Source organism: Haliotis rufescens, unplaced genomic scaffold, assembly GCF_023055435.1.
Source record: "Haliotis rufescens isolate VD_foot unplaced genomic scaffold, xgHalRufe1.0.p SCAF_39, whole genome shotgun sequence".
Classification (NCBI taxonomy): domain Eukaryota; kingdom Metazoa; phylum Mollusca; class Gastropoda; order Lepetellida; family Haliotidae; genus Haliotis; species Haliotis rufescens.
In genome coordinates, this window is record NW_025964101.1 from 3,745,120 (window position 1) to 3,769,925 (window position 24,806).

At 37.1% G+C, this 24,806-nt stretch overlaps 2 protein-coding genes across 3 annotated transcripts in view; one reads left to right on the forward strand and one right to left on the reverse strand.

Moving 5' to 3' along the window:
- Positions 1-1,916, reverse strand: part of LOC124149183 (octopamine receptor 2-like) — a 30,981-nt gene extending 29,065 nt beyond the window's left edge. The window contains exon 1 of the mRNA XM_046520592.2: positions 1,579-1,916. The gene's annotated coding sequence lies outside the window, so the exon portion shown is untranslated. The remainder of the gene's footprint in view (positions 1-1,578) is intronic.
- Positions 1-24,806, forward strand: part of LOC124149181 (phosphatidylinositide phosphatase SAC2-like) — a 401,391-nt gene that overhangs the window by 209,646 nt on the left and 166,939 nt on the right. The window lies entirely within an intron of this gene.

Here is a 24,806-nt window from a genome sequence, read left to right on the forward strand (position 1 = left end):
CAAGGATTCAACAGCCACAAAGGATTTCACAAGGATTCAGACATTATGAAGGATTTCACAAGGATTTAGTAAGGAAGAGAATATATGGATGTCAACTTTTTTATTATGAGGAACACAACAATTTGGAGACCTGAAGGATTTAGTAGCTTGTTATTGATTAATGATTTGTTTTTGATGTTTCTCATATTGGGAAGTAACTGACATCAAACTTTTGTATTACTTGCTTTATAGTGGTCATAAATACATGGTCTTTTATTAGAGATGTCATATGAATATGGAAAAGATTTTGTGTTTAGGTATAATGATAAGTTGCTTAAAACATTTAGATTAGTAACCAGCATTGTTGTGTTATTTCAACTGCAATACGTCATGAAGATGTGATTTGGTTGGAAGAATCAACGAGGAGCTTATATGTTCTACAGTATTGTCCTCAAGAATGTTAAGTACGCTGTTTGGGAATCATCAAGAATGAGATGTGGCAGGTATTTCATGAGATGTAATGTTGTTTGACAAGATGTACAAAACATTAGATATATGTTATGGCAATGAAGAAATAATGGTTTCTTGTAAAGAATTTCATTTCATATGATTTTACAACTTTCTAAAGAATTGCGTTCTATGCAGGAGGTAAATAGATGTGCATGGCATATTTGACATTTGATTGACAAATGTCAAGCCTGGACCAATTTCTGTTGTAAAGACCTTTGTGTTACTCTACTGAATTATTAATAGCTTCAATACCAGCTGCCATAGAACAGTACCATGCAACAATATGTTAATACAGAGCTCATGGCTAATCTTCGGCAATCGTCTTTGTATGGAATAAATATGTGCAAAATTTGCTCTAAGATACATTTTATGTATTATGAACATTGTTCATGTATTCTGCAATAGCTTCATATATCCTTCAAACCATTGCATCAGAACACTTTCATTTTCCACAAATATATTGTTTGCAAATTATTTCTTTTAAATATATTTACATAGTTTCAATATGAACTAGTTTCAGACTAGGGTTGAAGTGCAAAATACAATGATTTGCTAATTGACAAATTTAGTAAAAATGTTTAAGTCCTAAATGGAACATATATCTTTATAGAAAACATTTTGGGTGTGTATGAACCATTTCATTTGAACTTTGTAAACCTATTCAACATAAAAAGTAACTGCTTATGTATTGTAAAAACTACTTTCGTGTTAAGTGACAGAGACAAATTGCTAAGTAATTTTCATGTAAACAATCTCAGTAAAAATAAACATGAACTCTATATGAACATAAACATAATCACTCAATACCTCAATATGTCTTAAGTTAATGAAAACACTTCAAACAATTCTTTTTTTTAAATATCTGTAAACATATTTCAAATTGACATGCTATTAATATTACTGATGCACATACAATTGTCCATTTTCATAAATGAATTATCAATGAATTTCAAAATACTCCTTTGTATGAAAAACATTCAGATATGAACAGTACTAAAAGACTTCTTTTTACATACTTAACCCCATCCATCACAATACTAAATATTTGTAGACTAGAAAATCCATAAATTTACTGATGAAACTACTCACCATTACAGAAAGTATTTATGATGTTTTCCAACAGTTAGGTATAGTTACTCCAAGCTCCATCACTTATAGTGTATGTGTGACAGGCAATTGTGAGACTGATGGGAGCTCGGAGCGCCTCACATCCCTAGTTGTGCCTAGCATCTTCTCTCGCTCACATACTCTAACGTCCTGTATTGATCATGATTCAGCCATTGACTAGCTCTGCGTTATCACTCTCGTGTGCAGCAGCTTGATAGTGCTTAGTTACGATTGGCGCCGCAATCTGTAGAATTCAAGTTGTAGCTTCTGTGGTTCCAGTGTTTTTGCATGTGGCTCATTGAAAAGTGACAATGCTGTATGTGCTGTATGTTTATAGGGTCGGGACTGATACAAACTGTCTCCTGATTTGCTGGGTGTCCCGGTATTGATTTGTTAATTGAGAGCTGTGAATTTTAATGAGGTCTTTTAAGAAATATGTTACCTTCGTTTTTTGTTTTGGTAAATGTTTTAGAGGATGAATGTAGGTTTTGTAAATTTGTTTTAGGGTACCGGTATTATTGTTTGTGAACCTTTTGATTAGGGTTTCATTTTTACATCTTCGGACTTGGTTTTTACCTTGAATAACTTCCTGTTTTGTGATTATGTTTGAAATATTGATGACATGGCAATGTTGATTGATAGGAATAAATAAAAAAAATGTAGCTTTTGTCAGTTATAAATTTAAAAATTCTGTTGTTATTCAAAAGAGAACAGAATTTTTATTACACTTTTATCAGTGAAATTCACAGAGATTGAAGTTTTGAAACATCTTCAAATATCGAGTAGACTTAAGCGAAGATTATAGTTTGAATGGTGAAGAACCAAGGCTTCTTCTTCCCCTTCTACTCCTACTCTGTAAGATTATGAGGATGAGTTGACATACGTCACAAATTTAATTCAGAAAACATTCAATGAAAATTGTAAAAGATTTACAGATGAGGAAAAGAGTTAACTAAACCCTTCTTGCTACTGGAGGCATAAGGCCATTGTCATGTTTTTTTTGAAGCAGTCTTGTTTTGGACTTTCAATATAATATTTGCTAATAGTTGATAGTAAAAGAAAATGTTTTATTTCCTCTATAATAAAAAGAAAGTATTTTCTTGTCAGTTTATTGAGTTATATAAGATTCAGCATTCATTATGAATTGTTTATTAAGAAATACTTAATGAATGAGGGAGTTGACTTTAGCAATATTCCAGCAATATCATGGTAGGGGACACCAGAAAAATGGGCTTCACACATTGTACCCACTAAACTAGGCCTTTGGTGTAATGAACAAACGTTTTTATCACTAGCCTGCCACACTCTACCATTCAGAAGTATTTGTTTGTTTGTTGTTAATGCTGCCCCAGCAATGTTCAAGCTATATAACGGCGGTCTGTAAATAACCAAGTGTGGATGACGATCCAGTGATTGACATCATGAGCATCCATCTACGCAACTGGGATACGATGACAAGCATAAACCAAGTCAGCGAGCCTGACCACCCGATCCCCTAAGTTGTCTCTTACGACAAGCCTAGTCGCCTTTTACAGTAAGCATGGGTTGCTGAAGACCTATTCTACCCCGGATCTTCATTGGTCTGGCAACTTGGTGGTGGTCAAGGTAAACATATAGGTTGCTGGGGACATATGTTCTCACCTGGAATCCCCAGAGGTCCTAGTTACAGAAATTGTACATCCTTTACTTTTTACATTATTTGTACAAAAAATGAATATAATTTTGCATATCCATGAACCTGTTTATGTTCAGATATCTGTGTCTTCTTATCACTGAGGGAGGATCTCTTCCAAATATTGATACAAAACAGTATTAAAAAATATCATTACTGTGTAAATATCAAAGGTTTAGAATAAGGATAAATATTTATGATGAATTCTGTTCTTGTCGTTATTTTCTTTTTTCTTAAAAGCTTTTTCCGAAGCTTATTTTCATGTAGTAACACACCCATCTAACCTTACAAGTCATATGTCGCTGTTATTTAGCTTGCTTCTAAATACCAGTGTTAACATCATACTTCAGATAGGGGATGTGTCAACAGTGTTTTGGCTATTTTAGGGAAAAGTCTTTGTTTAAGATAGGACAACTAATATTGTCAGTATTTTCAAGAAATTCTAAGTCAAACCACCTGTTTTAATCATGGTTTGAAGTTTCCAGTATTAATTATTTGTTTTATTTACTAAAATTGTATATTGTTTCTAAAACTTCTTCCATTCTTATCATGATTTGATTTTTTTATAGTTAAATTAAGTTTTTATTTATTCCTGAAATGAAAAAGTTGAGGTTGCATATTGTGTCATTGGAAGAATTTATTTACCATCATGATTATTAGTTTTACAGTTACTGTATTATCAAATAAGGGGCGGTCAGGTAGTCTGGTGGTTGAAGCATTCGCTTGTCACGCTGAAGATCCGGGGTTCGATTCCAAACATGGGTTCAGTGTGTGAAGCCTATTTCTTTTGTCCCCCGTGGTGATATTGCTGGAATATTGCTAAAAGCCGCGTTAAACCATACTCATTCACTCACTATTATCAAGTAATGTATTCAACTGATTATTGTCAGTTATAATTGACCATTTGGTTCACAAGTAATTTGCAATTGATTCCTAGCTAACCAATCAATTCTTTTTGGCATTTATGTTTCCATAAACCTACAATAACATTGCCTCCGTGAAGAAACGAGTTGGTCTTCATCAGCCCACACTTGTACAAGATGACTTCAGTGATCAGCCTCTGTGGCATGGTCAATCACATGTCTTTGTACCTTGAACGTATGAAACATTGCTCATAATATCAATCACTTGATTGAGTGGTATTTAACAACAACAAATATTTTGAATAGCCCATGCCCTTTAGTAGACTACTGTTTTTATGATTGGCTAAAAATGAAGCTTGTTCTGTATTATTGCACTGAATGATTCACCTATTTAATATCCTTCTCCACAGTTTTTTGTGATCATGATTAAATCATATATCTGTTAAGTTCACTTTCATTTTTGTTTCTGTTTATGGAGGTTTGAACTGATGTGAGGGAATAGAATTTTATGTGAATTTATACCGTGAAGCCATGTTATTCTGGTGATGCAAGATTAGCTCCCCAGATCTAACTTCTGTTTATACACTTAATACACCGTAAACCACTATCCTAGCTGCCACTTTCCATTCTGAATCCTTCAACCACACAAGTTTAAGAAATCACTAGAAAAATATGATATGGCCCCCAGGAAGATCCTGCCTCATGGCACCTGTACATGTACTCAGAAGTTCCGCTGTACCAGCAATGTGCTTGTCTCGTTGGAGCAGAAAGATGGGACTTACATCCACAACTAATTGTGCTTTTTGATGTGTGGTAATTTTGCGGTACACTTCAGAAGCTTTGAAGATTTCTGTAAAAGTCCCACCCAGTTGGAATGGTTAGAAAGGTGTTGACTCTGGCTCACAGTGTTGTATTGTTGCTGGAACGGTCTGAGTAGGTCAGGACTGTTAATGGTCTAGATCGGTGAAATAGGAGCTGACTATAACTTGTTTGAGTCATAGGTCATCATAGGTAACTGCTCCGGTGATCATCCTTGTTTCAGCTGGTGATCAACGTTCTAAAGTATTGTTTTAGGTGGGAAATATTACCTTCATTCTTCCTTGTTGAAAAAGTTTTTGTTTTCTTTGTGGTTTCTTTACATAACGATCAAATTTAAACTTGTTTGATTCTGAAGTTTTTTATAAGTTGAGAAGTAGATTTTGTTTCAGACAGGAAATAAAATACAAATTACACCTGGGAAAAACTTGAAATGTACAAAGCTCAGTGGAATGTAAGTGTGTACAAGTTGGGTATTACACAACAACCAGACAACCAGGCCGGAGGATGTTCTTTTACTCTCCTGTAGAGTCTTTACTTTTCCTTTTCCTTTTTTCTTTGTGAAATTGAAGGATGCTTCTTGGGTGATACTTTCTGCTGCAGTCAAAGCCTTCCTAATATGGTGTTTTATGCTAATTCCAAGGACAAAGGCGCCAATGTCCTTTAAAATAAATGTTTGGACAACTCTGATCTCTGATCAAATTGTCGAAATTAAAAAGATCCAAACATCAGGTTTTTGTTGGATGTCACCAGTCTGGCACTGATGTGTGATACATCACAAGTTTGTCCTGTTTATGTGATACACAATGTGTTTACCTATGTATTGATTCAAATTATATATAAGGGGGTTCAAGGTTGTTCAAGGGATCAACGTCGGAATTCCAATATGGCTGTCAGGTAGCCATCTTTGATTTTAATAGATAATTTTAAAAATCTTCTTCTACCTAACTTTGAGGGCCTGAAACTTGGTGGGCGAGATGGTCACCATATGTACTTCCAAGAGGCATCTTGACCGGAAATCAAATATGTCTGCCAGATCAACATTGGCTATGTTCCTACATTTTGACCAATTACTGACCATCTCTCATGGTCTCAGCAAAGTGACAGTAAGATAATGAGAAAATGCTGCCCCAGACGCCTTGGAGACAAATTTTTCGAAACACTGATGATTGCATTCATGTCCAGTGTTTTGATCTTTAGCTTGTGTTTTTCACCATCATCTGTCTGCTGTAAACTTGTATATTTATTTTCAACATCTCCTCTGAGAGCACCGAGCCTTTGATGCTGAAACTATGCATGAATGATCCCAGCATTGATGTCTCCGATCAAATTATTAATATGGTTGCTAAATCAGCCATATTGGAAATGTCAATTTGTCCATTATTATCACATTTATCCTAGTGTCATTGTGAATTGTCCATTAAGTAATGTTTGGCATGCTCTGTGATAAATGTTTTTTTGTCCTGACATTTTGATTTGTGATTCCCCTTGGACCTTCTTATATGATGGTGTCACGTTGACCTGTGTACGACACACAGGTCACAAATCAGGTGTAGTTAAGCATCGTCAGTCGTGTAGAGTAGTTGGTGGGTGACTGTGTTTGGCTTGACTCCTGAGAGTTTCTAGGGCTTCAGTCCTGCCCCACACTGAAGCACATGTAGCATGTGTGGCGTCTCTTAGGCAAGTGGCTGTGTTCAAAACATACCTCTGTTCACCCAGCAGTGAATGGGTACCAGGTAGGATGAGACGGCAATGTTGGCTTCAGTCCTGCCCCACACTCAAGCACATGTAGCATGTGTGGCGTCTCATAGACAAGTGGCTGTGTTCAAAACATACCTCTGTTCACCCAGCAGTGAATGGGTACCAGGTAGGATGAGTGAGTGAGTGAGTGAGTGTGGTTTTACGCGGCTTTTAGCAATATTCCAGCAATATCACGGCGGGGGACACCTGAAATGGGCTTCACACATTGTACCCATGTCGGGAATCGAACCCGGGTCTTCGGCGTGACGAGCGAACGCTTTAACCACTAGGCTCCCCGACCGCCCCGAGGTAGGATGAGACGGCAATGTGACTGATAACCTTCTAGTGCTTCACAGGCAGCTTGGCTTCTATCATTCCCGGGGAGCTGAGAATGGGAATCGAGTGCCCATGGATCCATTCACCAGGTTAATAATAAAGCACTTTGAGCACGCTTTAGATGTGGATTTGGTGCATTATAAACATGCGCCTTATTATTATTATTATTATTATGATTGGCATTTCTGATGTTGGCCATCTCTTGGGCCACAGCAGCTTATGAATCCCAGTGGTAGGTCCCAGACATCTGACATCCAACTATATCAAGGACAGGTGTCTGTGAATCACTATCAAATAGTGATGATACAAGGTGCCCATTTTAGGGTGTCCTGCATCGTGATATTGCTGGAATATTGGTGAAAGTGGTGTAAAATCATACTCACTATTGTTTTTCCTCTTTTTTTCCACATGTTTTGGTTCTTTACCTCATTAATAATATAATTTCTATTTCAAATTATATTATTATGTTTAAAATATCCAAACATTCCAGTGAACTACAGATAAAAGAAATTGCCGGATTTAAAAGTTATGTAACTGATATTGTAACTTAAATGTTTGCTAATAAAACCTAAAAAAAAATCTTTTTGTCATGGTGAAAACCCAGTGCCCCTAACTTTGCAATGGTCAGACAGTTCAAGCTGAAGGATGCGTGTATGATAATTATCAACTGTGAGCGTGTTGGAGTGCCTGCTGTTGATGTAGTTGCAGATAATTCAGTTTGGAGCTAAGGAGGTACAGTAATAAGCTTTGCAAAGTTTACTGTTATAGTAATAAGATTCATTAACTGTTTAATCTATTTTTTAAATTATTTTTTTCTTCAAATTACTGTTTTTTGTCCATATGTTTCACATCATTGCTCATTTTGATAAATTGTATTCTTGAATGACTCGAAGAATAGGTCTGGGCTGTATCACATTGTGTTTAAGTAAAAAACCTTCTGACAACCGATGTCAAGGTAATTTAAGGTTTCATTTGTAGCAGCACATTAGATATTTTTTAAAGTTTATGATATCCATGAGGATTGTGTATTAAGATACTATTCAAACACATTAAAAAAACATTATAACCAAAAAATTAAAAAAATTCCACTGACTCAATTTCCTCATGCTATTTTTGAACTGATTTTTTCACAACATGAATACCGGCAATAAACTAATTCAGCTCATTGGGGCTGTTCGACATCAAGGGACTCGTTTGTACCAATTTGTTGGCAAATGCAGCTTGAAAACACTGATGATGGATGCTGCCTCTGACTGAGGGTGGTCATTTGTTAGTAAGTAGGTCATGTTTGTGATAATTAATTTCAAAATAGTTTTATCACTTTTTCACAGTAAAGCATCATTCGAATTATATAGTTTCTACTATGGGCTAAAGAACATTGAGTGATCATTCCAACTAAAATGTATAAGTTAATTATCAAAACATGAAAAGAATTCTTGATGTTTGTCTGATCTATGGATACTGAAAGAATCGTTATTGACAAAATGGTTAATCTTTTATAAGCCTTTTGAGAACGGTGTTATGTTATTGTAAATAATTCATTGGGTATCCATTTTCCTTCATTAAAAGGACTTGCTGCTAAATTCAAGAAAAAAGTGCTGATGATATAAGTGTTACCATATTCGACGTAATAAGCGCCCCGCTCTAATATATTGGCTAGTAAACAATCCCAATTAGCACCCATTCCGATTGATCAATGTACACAAGACTTATTTATTCGCATATAATATGCACTTGTGTGTTATATGCACCCTTGATTATGGGCAATTAAATTCTGGAAAAATATATCAGCTGTAAACATTTCAGGCTGTCAGCTTAAACCATGAAATTTATCTTTCAACTCTGTTTCTTTTTCACCAAAATGATATTCTAATAAGAGCCCCCTATAACTAATTTTGAGAGCGCCCTGGGAGCTTATTACATCGAATACCGTAAGCAATATTCTCAAAACTGCTTCTGTGGTCTAGAGGTAGAGCATTTGCCCAGCTGCGTCGCACCAAAAGACTTTAGATGGTACTTGTTGTTAACCTGCCTTGAAATCGGTATTAAGGGGCTAAAACAAGGACTGGTTGGTCCAGAGTCGGTATTCTGTGTCTTAGATAGGTATTAAAATTTAACGGGGGAATAGTATATCAGTGGGCTATCATTTTTAAATCGGCATCAGTCCAGACTGGTACAAACAGCCACATACACATGTCCACGTACATGCACATCGCTATATAAGTGCCCTAATCTTGAATGCAATGTCAAACCCCATTTCACCTGTGCTTCTCAGTTTCTGTGTTTTCTCCACACTTTCTGACACCTGAACCCTTATTTGCCAACTTCCTCTTCCTCAGTCCAACCCTGGAAAAAACTTCCGCCCGTAACACCCACCTCAAAACTTTAAAAAATCATAATCCCTGGTTGGAAATATTGAAACATAATTTATGTAAAATTTATATCTTCCCCCAACTCCACCTTTCTCAATCATATACACTAGAAGTATGTTAATATGAAGTGAGGTGAGGTGATATGGGGTTTAACGTCACGTCTAAGATTATTGCCCTTGTATAGCAATGTATGTGTCTGTGTGTGAGAGAGAGACTGCTTGTACGATTTTATAGTGCACAGAGATACCATGCCACGGTCTAACATGAATACCCCACTCAGACACAGAATACTGACTCCGAGCCCTCCAGTCCTTGTTTTAGCCCCTTAATGCAGAGCACCAGACAGGGTAACATCAAGTTCCATCTTTTAACATCTTTTGGTATGAGGCAGCGGGGGTATCAAACCCCGGACATTGCACTCTCCAGGCGGACGCTCTACCACTAGACCAATGTGTTGTAATTTGTTCAGTAAGGAGGCCACCAGTCCATTTAACAAATAACTGAAATGATTAACGAATCATGGGTGCGTAAATAATTCTGTAAAGCAGATCTCACCAGAAGCTGACGTGAAGGCGGCTTCTGCATGTAGTAGGGTATCAATGGGGGCTTCAAAAACCATCAACAAAAATCATGTGGAAGAAACTCCTGTGTGGCCAGACATGAAGTTGCATGGAACTTCAGGGTTATTTATGAATAAAAATGATGCTGGAGCATTAGATAGTGAGTGTAGGGAGTATTAGCGATGTTTAATGACCTGGGAAGAAGATTGCCACTAAAGAGGTTTGTGTTTCTTGCTGGGTCTGATTTGTCTGATTTGGGGGATGTAAGGCATTAGTGACTTAATTAGTGCCAAGGTGTTTATGTTTACTCAACATGACGATTTATGATGATTAACAGATGGGTGTAACATTTCCGTAAACTGGCTTCTACTTCTTGTCATATTTGGGTACCTGTGGATGCTAGGTGCCATGTTGTTTGTATCTCTGTACAGTACTTCCACTCTCGTTCCCATGGTTTTTGTTGTTTATACAGCGGGTGTACAATATGTGAAGTCTTCTCTGGCAACCCATATGATGCAGCTATACTCACCCACTCACTCACTCACAAAAACACCCAAACACCCACCTACTCACTCACTCACACACAAAAACACCCAAACACCCACCTACTCACTCACTCACACACAAAAACACCCAAACACCCACCTACTCACTCACTCACTCACTCACTCACTCACCCAAACACCCACCTTCTCACTCACTCACTCACTCACTCACTCACTCACTCACTCACTCACTCACTCACTCACTCACCCACTCACTCACTTATTCACTCACTCACACAAACCCCCAAACACCAACCTCCTCATGCACTCACTCACTCACTCAACCCCATTTTTCTCATAAGGCATATTTGGCTGTGAATTACCTTCTCTGATTGTCTCGCAATGCGGTGTGTTTGGCCGTCTGAAAGTGTCAGACTGAGGGGGCTGATCCCTGGCATGTATGTTCTGTTTATGATGACATATATTGTTCACATCATGAGGTTTTAGTTTCAGTTTTTGGTCTAAAAATATATTGGAATATCAAAGTAACTTCAGTTGAGTGGCTGTTTTTCTTGTCATTTTAAACTGTTGTCTACATATCCAGGTGACCATCAGTGCCATGCCAATATTTTCTATCATAAGTGATTTTTATTTTAATATTTTTCCTCAAGCATACCGGTATTTTTAGGACAAAAATCAGTAAGTCATTAAACTGGCCTAGATTAACTTTTCCAATTTCCGAAATGCCACGACCACTTAGGAAGGTTATCACTGAACATGGTGCACTCAGCTTTAGGAGCTTGAAGTGCCAACAACAAGTGGAATTGTGGTACAGTGATCCCTCGCTACAATGCTACCTTCAGGGGCCAAATAATTGATGAGTGTTAAATAGACGATCAGCGGTTTAACCGAGGTGGGGTTGTAGGGGGTAGATGACCAACAAAACAGTATACATGCTCTGCCTACCTAGCATGATCTACGTTGCACGTTTCAGAGTGAAAAAAAGATTAGAATAGTAGTTGTTTATGATTCGTAATGTAAAAAAAGATCTATTGAGTGTTATGTGCTTGAAAAAACCACATCGTATCCCTTCGACAAATTCAGGAGAATGAACACGTATAACAAACTTGGTCAATACAAATATGAAATTTGATATAAAACATCACAAGACATGATGATTTACCATTTAAAATGTATCCTGCTCTCCAAGGCATTGTTTTATATGCAGAGATTAAGATTACCGTGTGTATTTTCTTGTAAACTTAGCCGGAAATAGAAATCAGCTGTGCACACGTTTCCTCCCAATCTAACGGTGATTCAGTTAAAAGTACCCAATGATACAGTTATTATTTTATCAGGAATGAAATATTTCAATATCATGTTATTTGAGTTGCAGCTTTCACTATAATATATTTAAACTGATAAGAACCATAAGCATAGCACTTTAGTACAGGTGGTATGCAGGATATTTTTACATATGGAACAATTTGACCAGTCACCGTAGGGACTTCAAGTGCTACATGTATTTCGATTGCGAAAAAGTTATGTTGACATTTAACAGTCAAACTGCCTCAAATAAGACTTTTAATGAGTCAAAGTATGGCATTTATGATATATGTATCCATTCTCTTGCAACTAAAGTTCGTTTCAAGGCATCAATAGCGGTAATCTGACTGTGGTTGCTGTAAATAACATTGAGTTGTGCAATCTACCGATCACTTTGCACACGAAAATTAATGTAAACATTTTTGAATGACATTTGGAATAAAAATAATAAATTATGTTACAAACATAAGTCCAGATATACAGTGAACACCTTTTTTATAACCAGATACATTGTATTATAATAATAGGATTAAATTGCGTACTTCAGTTCGGATATGTTGACTGGTATTTTACGGTGTTACGTGATCGCGGTGATCAGCTGATAATGTTTTTTGAGATGGGGAAAACACTGTGTAATTGGAAAACTTGAGTTTATTAAAAATATAAATAAATCTTGGGAGCCATGCTTTACCATGCGCTATAAACGAGTAAGCACTTTATTGAAGAGCGCAATAGCGAGGGAACAGTATATCCGAAATTTGCTCCTGAAGTATACTGATGTTAATTATGCTAATACCCAAGCATGCCTGTGTGATGTAAAGCCAGTATTTACCACTGACACACAGTGAATATATGCTAATGTTAATTAGTTGCCTTACTTAGACTTCAAAGGAAAATTGTACTAAAAGTGTTGGATTCTGACCATTACATCCTGTGGCCCTCCCAACACTACGTACAAAGACAAATTGTACTAAAAGTGTTGGATTCTGACCATTACATCCTGTGGCTGTCCCAACACTACAAAGACAAATTGTACCAAAAGTGTTGGATTCTGACCATTACATCCTGTGGCCCTCCCAACACTACAAAGACAAATTGTACTAAAAGTGTTGGATTCTGACCATTACATCCTGTGGCTGTCCCAACACTACAAAGACAAATTGTACTAAAAGTGTTGGATTCTGACCATTACATCCTGTGGCTGTCCCAACACTACAAAGACAAATTGTACTAAAAGTGTTGGATTCTGACCATTACATCCTGTGGCTGTCCCAACACTACAAAGACAAATTGTACTAAAAGTGTTGGGTTCTGACCATTACATCCTGTGGCTGTCCCAACACTACAAAGACAAATTGTACCAAAAGTGTTGGATTCTGACCATTACATCCTGTGGCTGTCCCAACACTACAAAGACAAATTGTACCAAAAGTGTTGGATTCTGACCATTACATCAAGTGGCCGTCCCAACACTACAAAGACAAATTGTACCAAAAGTGTTGGATTCTGACCATTACATCCTGTGGTAGTCCCAACACTACAAAGACAAATTGTACCAAAAGTGTTGGATTCTGACCATTACATCAAGTGGCCGTCCTAACACTACAAAGACAAATTGTACCAAAAGTGTTGTACTCTGACCGTTACATCCTGTGGTAGTCCTAACACTACAAAGACAAATTGTAACAAAAGTGTTGGATTCTGACCATTACATCCTGTGGTAGTCCTAACACTACAAAGACAAATTGTACCAAAAGTGTTGGATTCTGAACATCACATCCAGTGGCCATTTTTATTAAAATCAGATCTTCAATAACTCTCTGAGTAAAGATCTGGGGACATCTCCACTGGAGGTTGTGTCAGGTGAACTTTCTGATCAGCCAATCAGAGTCAAGGCTTCTATATTTCCAGTAGGAAGCATTCAAACCAGCATATGTGGTTTCTTCATCTTCTAGACTGATGTATTTGTGTCAGCTTCGAATGCACTGCCATTTTATTGTTATTGATATTTGATATACACTGTCGTTTCTGACCACCATGGCATCTGCTTCCTGAATGCAGTTCCATCGAAGGAATATGTGTGCTCTGTGGCACTATCCCTTTACTAAGATTGAATTTATGAATTATCATTTTTGAAAGTTGACATCTGATTGGCTCAAGAACCCCCACAAAGTGTTCTAAATAGCTGCCTGCACTGTAGGCAAATGCCAGTCATTTCTAAATTGGGCTAGTAACATTTTTGTATGGCTGGCCTGACTGTCTGTTTGAAAAAACTGGTCAATACATATTTATTGCTTTGAAAAATTTAGTCGGTTAAGGTGTCATTTAATGTCAAAGTCTGTTTTGTCATTTTGTTTTCATTTTGTAGTTTATCGGAAACCCACGTGAAGTCGTAACTGGGTGTTTCTGTACACTGACTTTAACATATATCATTATTAGTGATACGTGTGAAATATCTCCTTTCCCCCGTCACTCGATGAGAGAAACATGATATTTCACTGGAAACACGAAATATCCTCTATATATCATTATTAGTGATGCTGCATGTGAATTATCTCTCTCTGTTCGTTCCTCTTTTGTCCTGGATTCCAAAGCTCCCTAAACATCTGTACAAAGAGAGAAATTTTGCTGGGTCCAGCAAATTTCTACCAAATCCCTGTCTCAAAGACTACCCATAATCCTTCATACAATCAAGGATTAGGACTTCCTTTATATTCACAGGAAGTATTCGAGACAAGTGGTATTAATACCATGTGGATTATCAAAAACTCCAAGCATTTGCTTGAAATTTTGCAATCTCAGAAAAGAACCTACCGGTAGTTTAATTCTGTCAAAACATTAGATTTTTCAACTTTGTATGTTTCTATCCCACATTACAAACTTAAGGGATCCACAGGGCATTTGTAAGTACCTGGTGACATAGCTGTAGTTACATGTCTATTTTCAGAGGTTTAAGAGAATTTGTCAAAAGTGAAAGCAAATTCTATCTGAGTTTTACTGAGAAAACAGCATGTGAAATGTTAAGTAAGGATAAGATATATGGATGAACCACTTCTGTATTACCCTGGCCAATCTATTTTACCCTTCTGGGTACATAACAGGCGTCTCCACTCAAGTGTAACTGCATCATAAACCTACTCAACTGTATAAACACTGCCTCATATCCTGTATATATGCTTGTCAACCATACTCTGTACATCACTTGCTTGATAATGGTGTTAGAACCTACACTGAAACGTCGCTCCTAATTGTAATAACGAAGTTGTTCATCCATATATCTTAACCTTACTTAGTACTCCAACTTCTAAATGCCTCTCAAAGAAGTTATGTGCAATGTTGGACCTCCTCATTAATAACAGCCATGTAAAATGTGAGGCAAAGACATTAAGACAAGAAGTTTATAGATTGTGTTTATTTTTTCAGGTAAGTGCTGATTGATGTTCTGACCTGATAGTGCACATCAAGGTAGGTACTTCATGATCTTAAACCTGTCAGACTTTAGGGGAAATGCTGGACCTCGTCATAGGTTGATGCAAGAAGCAGGCATCCCCATGGGCACCAATTGTGCTCCCCTTGCTGACCTGTTTCTTTTTACATATGTATCCGATTTTCTGCTCTAACTGGGAAAGTCAAAACAAAGTAATTTGGCCAAGAAAGTTAACTTAACCTTCAGATATATCTATGATCTGATATCGTTCAAAAACCATGAAATAGCCAATTCCTTCCACCGATTTACCCACCTACACTAGAAATACAGGAGATCAGTGAGACTGTTTGTGTGTTTCATATTTAGATATATGCATAAAGATTCAGAGTGACAGAAAACTCTCCATAAGACTGTATGACATGAGGGATGATGTCAACTTTCCCATAATGTCGAGCAATATTCCAGCAGCTCTCATCCATGGTGTCTACACATCACAACGAGGTACAACAGAGCATGCTCTCTCTACAAAGATTTCAAAGAGCATCATACCACTCTTGTTCAAAAGTTGTTTGATGAACGTTACAACATTCAAGGCCTCAATAAAGTTTTCAAAATGTTTTATGTTAGACATGTGAAAATCATTTCCAAATTTGATGCATCAGTGACAAAAATGTTGTCAGATGCCGTTCCCAATTTGACTTGTACCATATATTTCCGTGTTTTTAGGTGAGCAATTCACTTGCCTTTGCATGTGTTTGTGACAGGTGCCACATGTGGGGCTGGATATGCTCAGCTTTTCACAAACACCTGTCATCATCACTATTTGAGAGTGATTCATAAACACATGCATATGATAGAGTTGGAATCGTACAATGGACTCTGCTTTTAGCAGAGATTACTGATGAATATGGAAAGGGTTTTGTTGCCGATATTGTTAACAGACCCTCCTGGAACTTTGGAACCCACAAAACCTTCATTTTGATTGGGCAGTCAAAGATCATCCACGGATCGCCTGACCAGACCCACCATGGAGGTGTCCTCAGCTCTCCACTCAGAAAAGTATTGTTATCGTATTGGAGGCAACGAATGACAAAGATTGATCCAGGGGCGTTATATGTTTGAAATGGTTCAAGGACAAGGCTAAGATATAAATACTAAAACAAAACATCTTTAGGTACCTGGGGACCCCCCTTAATTTCTTACAATATCAGAGACCCGTGAAGATCCGGGCTAGACTTGGTCTTCAGCAGCCCATGCTTGTCATACGAGGCGACTATGCTTGTCATAAGAGGCACATTACACGATTGAGTGATTTGTTGATGCATGTCATCATATCCCAACTGTGTGGATAGATGCTCAATATATCAATCTCTGAATTGTCTGGTCCAGACTCGATTAATTACAGACTGCCATCATATCTGGAATTTTGTTGAGTGTGGCGGTAAACAACAAACAAACAAAATAATTTCAAATGAAGGAGAGCTCGAGAGACTTCTGTAGTTCGTCTCACCATTGCAGTGTTCATCTGTGTTGTGGATCTGGACTTAATTGAGAGGCGGTATGGAAAACATATCTACAAGGTGTTTTCTTAAATGGACAATGGTGTGTGTGAGTTGTGAATTTGACAAAGCACAGTTGTCAGTTGTGTCTGCAAGGTGGGTGTCAGGTCGTCAGTTAACACGGCCACTCATTTCTTCTTCTGCGTGGCAGTGAAATTAACAATGTCTCTTCAGACAGTTGCTAATGTTGGAGCTTTGAATTTCATTTAAAACCCTGAAGTATGACCTTTAAGTTGATTTGCTTGACTGGGACAATAATTTTGACAGCTCATTTAATGGCTGAAATGTTGATTTTGTTTCTTGTTTAATGCCAGACTGAGCAATATTCCAGTTATTGAACGTCAGTCTGTAAATAATCGAGTCTGGACCAGACAAATCAGTGATGAGCATCGAGCCACACAGTTGGGATATGATGACATGCATCAACCAAGTCAGCAAGTCTGAGCACCCAATCCTGTTAGTCACCTCTTAAGACAAGCATGGGTTGCTGAAGACCAATTCTTACCCAAATCCTTGTGGGTTGGCATGGCTATGAACAGAACTGTCCTAGATTAATTTTTCAGGATTATTCTGGATCTATGTTTTGTAGGCATGCAGCAAATGTTTAGTTGAGTTGAACGCCGATAAATGGACATGACTGACAAAAGGAAGCTTTCTATCTGAAACAGCCTTGATTATATGAAACAGCCTTGATTATATAATATATTATTTCTAGTTGATAAATACCCATGACACATTCGCCTTTGCTTAGTTTCGGAAAACTGTCACAAGCTCCATCTCTCTCTTCTACAACTTAACACAGAATTTCTCTCATTCATGGGCTTAAAATCAACAACCAATGAAAATAGCACTTCTCAACAATAGTTGGATATAGATCTAATTTAAACATTGAGGTTCATATAAGCAAGCCCTTGATTCATATTATCCCGTCAGATGACAAATGATCTTTAATCTTATGCTGCCAGACATTCCCAGCTGTATTGGAGACAGTGTGCAACAAGACAACCCAAGTACTGAGCAATGTCACTATTTGGCTCAATCGTGACGGAATATGGTTGTTTCATTGGATGGCTATCTTTAGCATTGTGCCATTCACACCAGACTCAAAATGAAGCTATGGGGGCGAGTAATAATACTCGAGGATGAAGCTGAAACAGATCCTATGTATTTGTAAATTCATAACTGAGAACCTGAACAATAAACAAGGAACAATGTATGTTGCCAGAACTCTATGTTCTTAACCAGATGCAGCACCTTTAACCTTTCTCGAGAACAAAAACAGGGCATTTTGCCTAAAATCCTGAAACAGAGCCTTTTGTCCAAAATCCTGAAACAGAATCCTTTGCTTAGAATCCTGAAACAGAACCCTTTTGTCCAAAATCCTGAAATTGAACCATTTGCTTTGAATCCAGAAACAGAGCCTGTTGCCCAGAATCCAGAAATAGAGCCTGTTGACAGGAATCCTGAAACAGGATCTTGTACCTTGAATCCTGAAACAGGACCTTCTGCCCAGAATCCAAAAATAGAGCCTGTTGCTCAGAATCCTGAAACATGATCTTGTGCCTTGAATCCTGAAACAGGACCTTCTGCCCAGAATCCAGAAATAGAGCCTGTTGCTCAGAATCCTGAAACATGATCTTGTGCCTTGAATCCTGAAACAGGACGTCTGCCCAGAATCCAGAAATAGAGCCTGTTGCTCAGAATCCTGAAACAAAACCTTTGTCTTGAAACTTGAAACTTGAACCTTTACCTAGAATCTTGAAGTCTGTCATTGAGAACCTGAACAATTTTCCAAGTTCTTCCTATTCAGTACCAGAGCTTTTCAATCAGAAACTCCTAATAGAATTAAACTCTCATTCAAAAACTTTTTATACTGAATCTCTTGTACTCAAAGTATCATCCAGAAACTTTTAAGATATCATTTCATCCAGACAATTTGACAGAACCCAAATTCAAATTTCAACCATCTGCATGACTTTCGCCTTCCAGGTTGCATGTGTCATACAGTGTGAAACACTGAGATAAGGATATTTCCATGCATACCTAGGTTCGGATTTTCAGCTTATGACCTCTGTAGACATTTAAAATTAGAAGTGCATTGTCAGGTTAGGCAGCAAGATATACCAGACAACTGACAGATGAGTAATAGGTGCTGCATGTACTGTCTGTTTGGCTCTGTTTTTGTAATGAGTGAAATAATAACTTCCTCTATAGCTTCTTGGATGGAACAGAAGCAAATATGACTCCTGTTAGTTCACAGCAGACAAATTGTTTGTGATATTTTGACAGCCGTGATGAGTTTTTTGTTGTTGAAAGTTTGGGCTAATTAGACCAGGAAGTGATTGAGTAAGGGACCAGATACTCCATGCAGGTGGTGTAAGCCGACATGAAATGAAGGTACAAAATTGTTCCACTGAGACAGTTAAACATTGCCGCTGACGAAATCTACAATAAACAACCCAATAAACAACGTACTTGTCTATTTCGGTTCTTTGATGTGTTGCTCAGTTGTTAGTTATGTGCAGGTTTATTAATTGCTTTGACACAAATCACTTACCATGTGTCTCGACAAACGTCAACTTATGTCTAATGAGTACTTTTTTACCTTTCCCACTCCCCAGAAAGGCAACAAGCGCAATAGAAGTTTGTCAATTTCACACGTTAACAGGTTTTCTTTACTGTTCTCTTCAAGACATACATGTCAATTTCACATGGACTTATGAACTGGACGTGCGGGATGTTTTGTCTACAGACATTTTGGAGCAAAGTGTGTGTTTTTTTTTGCTGTGAACTATCTGTTATTATTGAGGTTAGCTGAAATGGGGTTTAACGTCGTGTTTAAGTGTTCTTTTTTAGGATAGGTGAGGTGAGGTGAGGTGAGGTAAAATTGGGTTTAACATTGCATTCAAGTGTTCTTTTTATCCCCTGGTATATAATACGGGGGATATAGTCTACGCCCAGTCTGTATGTTCATCCATAATCATTTCATTTTTGGAGCACAACGTTTTGGACGTTCAGTTTTTTTCAACAGACCTTGGCAGATATATCAAACAGATTCTGAACTGGTGCCTATTGCTATTTACGGATTTATGGCATTTGTATTTTTCTCAATTTCCATAGAAACAATTTGTAGTTATAGTCTCATAATGGGGGTTGAAATTGTAACATATCTCTTAAGTAAAAGGTCTTCTTTCATGAAACTGTACACACAAAGACCAGGTTTGCAACTAGTGTCTTTTGCTATTATAGAGATTTTTAAGTTTATATTTTTTCCCATTTCCTTGGCAACAAGTTTGACTTTGACTGTTCATATTGGTGTGTACCTGACATAGACAGATAGACTGACAGACAGGCAGTTTATTCAGTATGCAAGGCCAAATGGCCCATGGAACTGTTCCGTTTTTAACAAATACATGAAAATCAACGATCTTGAACATGGCATAACATATATATATATATTCAATTTAGTCTAAATACATGTTTTAATACATTGCTAAAGATTTGATAACATCTTCATTGGAATTCAACAACTTTATCATTATTTGATTGTCTTTAATATCGAAATAAGATAGAAACTTTGATCTCAAAGTTTTATATTTTTCACAAGTAAACAGAACATGAAATTCTTCTTGGTTCAGTAAGTACATATAGAATTAACAGAATCAATGTCCTGGGTTCTACAGCATTTATTGACATGAAAGTTATTGAGAGATATTCTAAATTTGCAAAGGGTTCTCAATGGAGATTTTTCTTGTAATACAGTTAAAAATTGTTGTTGCCAGTTTTGCTGAAATATGTCTAATAATCTTTGTTTTAATGTTTTTAAAAATACCTTTTCATTACCGATGTCGTGTGAGATCCATACAAAGGAAAATCCAGAAATAAATAACACCTGAGTGAGGCTCCTGATTCTTTTCTCTTCATCATCAAATTGCTTTAGCATTTTTGTCCCCCACCCCAACGAAATCGTTTCCGGAGCATAATTCAGAAACTGTTAAATATTTCTCTACGAAACTTTGCAGGTTTACCAGACTCATGCTGAACTGGTGCCATTTGCTATTTAGGAATTTTAGAACCTTTTATTATTTTACGTTTCCATGGCAACAAGTTGGACTTAGGTTCTATAAGTGTGGTGTTCATTTCCGGAGTGTAACTCAAAAACTGTTAAATACTTTCTTACAAAACTTTGTATGTCTACCAGGCACATACTGAACTCTTGCCTGTTGCTATTTAGGAGTTTTATAAATATTTATTTTTTTATGTTTCCATGGCAACAAGTTGGACTTAGGTTCAAAAGGGTAGAGTTCATTTCTGGAGCATAACTCAAAACCCATTCAATACTTTCTAACAAACTTTGCAGGTTTACCAGACACATACTGAACTGGTGCCTTTTGCTATTTAGGAATTTTAGAAATTTTTATTTTTTACGTTTCCATGGCAACAAGTTGGACTTAGGTGCTATAAGGGTGGTGTTCGTTTCCGGGGGGTAACTCATAAAACGTTAAATACTTTCTTACAAAACTTTGTATGTCTACCAGGCACATACATAACTGGTGCCTTTTGATATTAAGCACTTTTAGAAATTTGTTTTGTTTATGTTTCCATGACAACAAGTTTGATTTAAGTTTTAATATAGGGTGGGTTCACTTATGGAGTATAACAAATGAACTGTTAAATGTTTCCTTGCCAAACATTGCATGTCTATATATAAAGCACATACTGAACTGGTGCCATTTGATATTAAGGAGTTTTAGAAGTGTTTATTTCAGAATATCCATTGCAGCTATTTTGACATGGGCTAAGAGAAATGTTGGGTCAGTTACCTGGTTTGGGACCATAAATGGGTGGGGGATATAGATGACTTCGTCGACTATGCGCTTGTGTAACATTGAAATGGGTACCTGTAAACTCCCATTTTTAATCATTGTATCCAATATTTAACAATACACAGCTGGCTATGAACATATATACTACAGTGACCAGTTTCACCAAGTACTGCCGTATTTGATGCATATTTACCAATGCATAAAACCGCTTAAAATACAAAGTATTAACTTTTTCAATGGATTCAAAATATTGAATGACCCATATTTCGAAGCCTATAACAAAATGGGTGCAATTGTACTATCAAGTATAAAATTTGCTATAGAAAATGAGATAAATTCGTTTATAAATAATTTAATAGGAAACATTGCCTTAGATGTCTGTAGTGCCAAGGTCTTACAAGCCTTGGACCAATTTAGTCTTGAGCACATAAATAATCATAAATACTTATAGTAACCAACAACTTTTAAGTGTTTATCACAATATATGCAATTGTCATGCTGTGATCCCTTGGGCAGGCCAGAAACCTATGATTGTGGGTTCGAATCTCGGTTCGCCCCGATATGTTTCTAGGTTTGTCAGCACTATACCCGTGCTCGTGGGTTTCACCGAAGCGGTAAACGTCTAAGACCTGCATCACTTCGGGCTTTCCTCCCACATTAAGCTGACACGCCGCAATATAACTGGAATACTGTTAAAAGCGACGTTAAACCCAACTCACTCACTCACTCACTCATGCTGTGATACAACTCCACCATTTCTAAAAACAATAACATTGGTTTTCTCAGGTTTACTTCTAAACCCCACTTAATACAGAAGGACTGCAATACATTCAGCTGTTTCTGCAAGTCTACCACATAGTAGGACACCAGAGCAACATCATCCACGAACATTCTTTGTAAATTTCAGAAACAAGTTCGTTTATAAAAAAGATGAATAAGACAGGGCTTAAGATGCTACCTTGATGAACACCACTGGAGTTATAGGTACAACAATTGTTTTTTTTCAGTGTAATCAAAATCTTTGTGGAAGTGAAAAAGGGTGCCATGAAAATGACCTCTTGGATCACTTAAATATTTGGAGCAAAGTGACTTTAAAACAAAGACATTGTAAACTGTAGAATCCTCTGAGCAAAGTCCTGCTTGAGCTTCAGATATATCATTTACTCTAAGCCCTGGAAATACCAAGCCAGTTCCATGGCATTGTTTTGATAGCTCAGTGATTTACTCTTGTATACAGACAGACAGATTAGATAGAAATTCTCTCATCAAGTTGGACTTAAGTAACAGTCAGATGATTTGTTCTTTTGAATTTGTGGGGGCTGGGGGATTAGTCAAATGACATGATCACTCTTGTTTAGGATAGGTGAGGTGAGGAGAGGTGAGGTTGGGTTCTAGTGTTCTTTTTTAGACAGTTAACCATGTGATGCAGAATTTAATCCAAGATTGTTTGTTTGTTGTTTCTATCACTCAGAACTATTCCAGCCACACTCCAGGTGGCCAAAGCATGTTTAGGATCACCATTATGGGAAGGATTCAATTTTAATAATGGCTAAAAGAAATTTGGTGAAAATATGATACCTCACATGTAAACATATTAAAGTGACCAATAAGCCTGCATGAAACATGGAATCCCCTATTTGAGGCATAAATAGGATCTTAACTGATGCAGTAGAGAAAATTTGGATGCCATTTTCCTGTGCTGGGGTCACTACTCTTCAGCAACCCATGCTTGTCGTAAGAGGCGACTAATGGGATCGGGTAGTCAGGCTCGCTGACTCGGTTGATGCATCTCATTGTATCCCAATTGCGTGGATTGATGGTCATGATGACAATCACTGGATTATCTGGTCCATTTGGAATATTGGTGAGTGCGGCATTAAACAACAAACAAAACAAAACAAAATGTATGAATACCTACTGTCCATCAGTGCATTCAAATTTCTCATGTTCTTGGCTTCTCATGAGTGATCAGTATATGTAGGTGTATTTTGAACTTTCCATAATTTACAACATTTCTTACTGAAATTATTTGGAAAGCTTTCGGGATTTGTAATTAGTTGTGAGATGGATTTGCTTTGATGAGTTTTTGAGTAGACTTCCCATTGGTTTTTTAAAAGATGACTTTTGTTCTTCATTTTGTATCAATTTGTTTTAATGCTTTTGAACAATTTAATGATTTTGTACTCTAATAGCCTTCTAAGATAATTGTACATGAGGTGGGATAAACATGTCTACAGTCCTTATGTTACTAGTTTGTCTTGAGAAAGTCTAATTGTGCAAGTGAAATTTGAAAAAAAGGACAAGAAATGCAAGGCCTCAGTATTATATAGGTGAGGTGAAATGGGGTTTAACATCACATTAAATAATTGTCTGCCCAGAAAGCCTAGGTCAGTGGTTCGATCCCTGGTCATTTCATACCAAAAGATGTTAAAATATGGTACTTGTTATTACCCTGCCTGGTGCTCGGCTTTAAGGGACAAAACACGGTCTGGTCAGATTAGAGTCTGTATACTGTGTCTGAGTGGGGTATCCATGTTAAACTGTGGCATGGTATCTCAATGGGCTAGCACAAGCAACACGTACAAGCAACACGTACAAGCAACGCATATGCATGTCACTAAATAAGCGCAAAAATCTAGAACGACATGTTAAACGCATCTCACTTTATGTATAGTGTCTTCCATGGTAAATGGACCTTTGTAACCAAATCTCCTTGGTTTTATCCCCTGTAACCAAATAGTACACCAGTAATGCTATAACCATCAATATTAGTAAGTAAATATTTGTCTGTTGGAGCGCGTTTACCGAGCGATCAATGAATCAACAAAAATCATTGGGGACATGAAAGGGAAATTTCATGGACAATTAATCTTGTAGGAAGGGCAATTATTGATGTTTCTGAGAGAGAAATGATATTTACAAATTAAACCGTGTGTTAGGTTGTATGGTCAAATCTTGTACAATGTTGCTGAATGGTTATTTTTGACATAATAATTTTTTGTCCAAAAATATAATAATGTATCTGGATATATAATTTTCAAAAAAATATTGCCATAGAAAAATATGTTAATATGACAGTACAAGTGATTGTAGGATTATTATTCATGCAATGTTGCCTTCATTATGGCAAGTGTGTGAGTGAGTGAGTTAGTGAGTGAGAGTGAGTATGGTTTAACGCTGCTTTGAGCAAAACTCCAGCAATATCACAGTGGGGGACACCAGAAATGA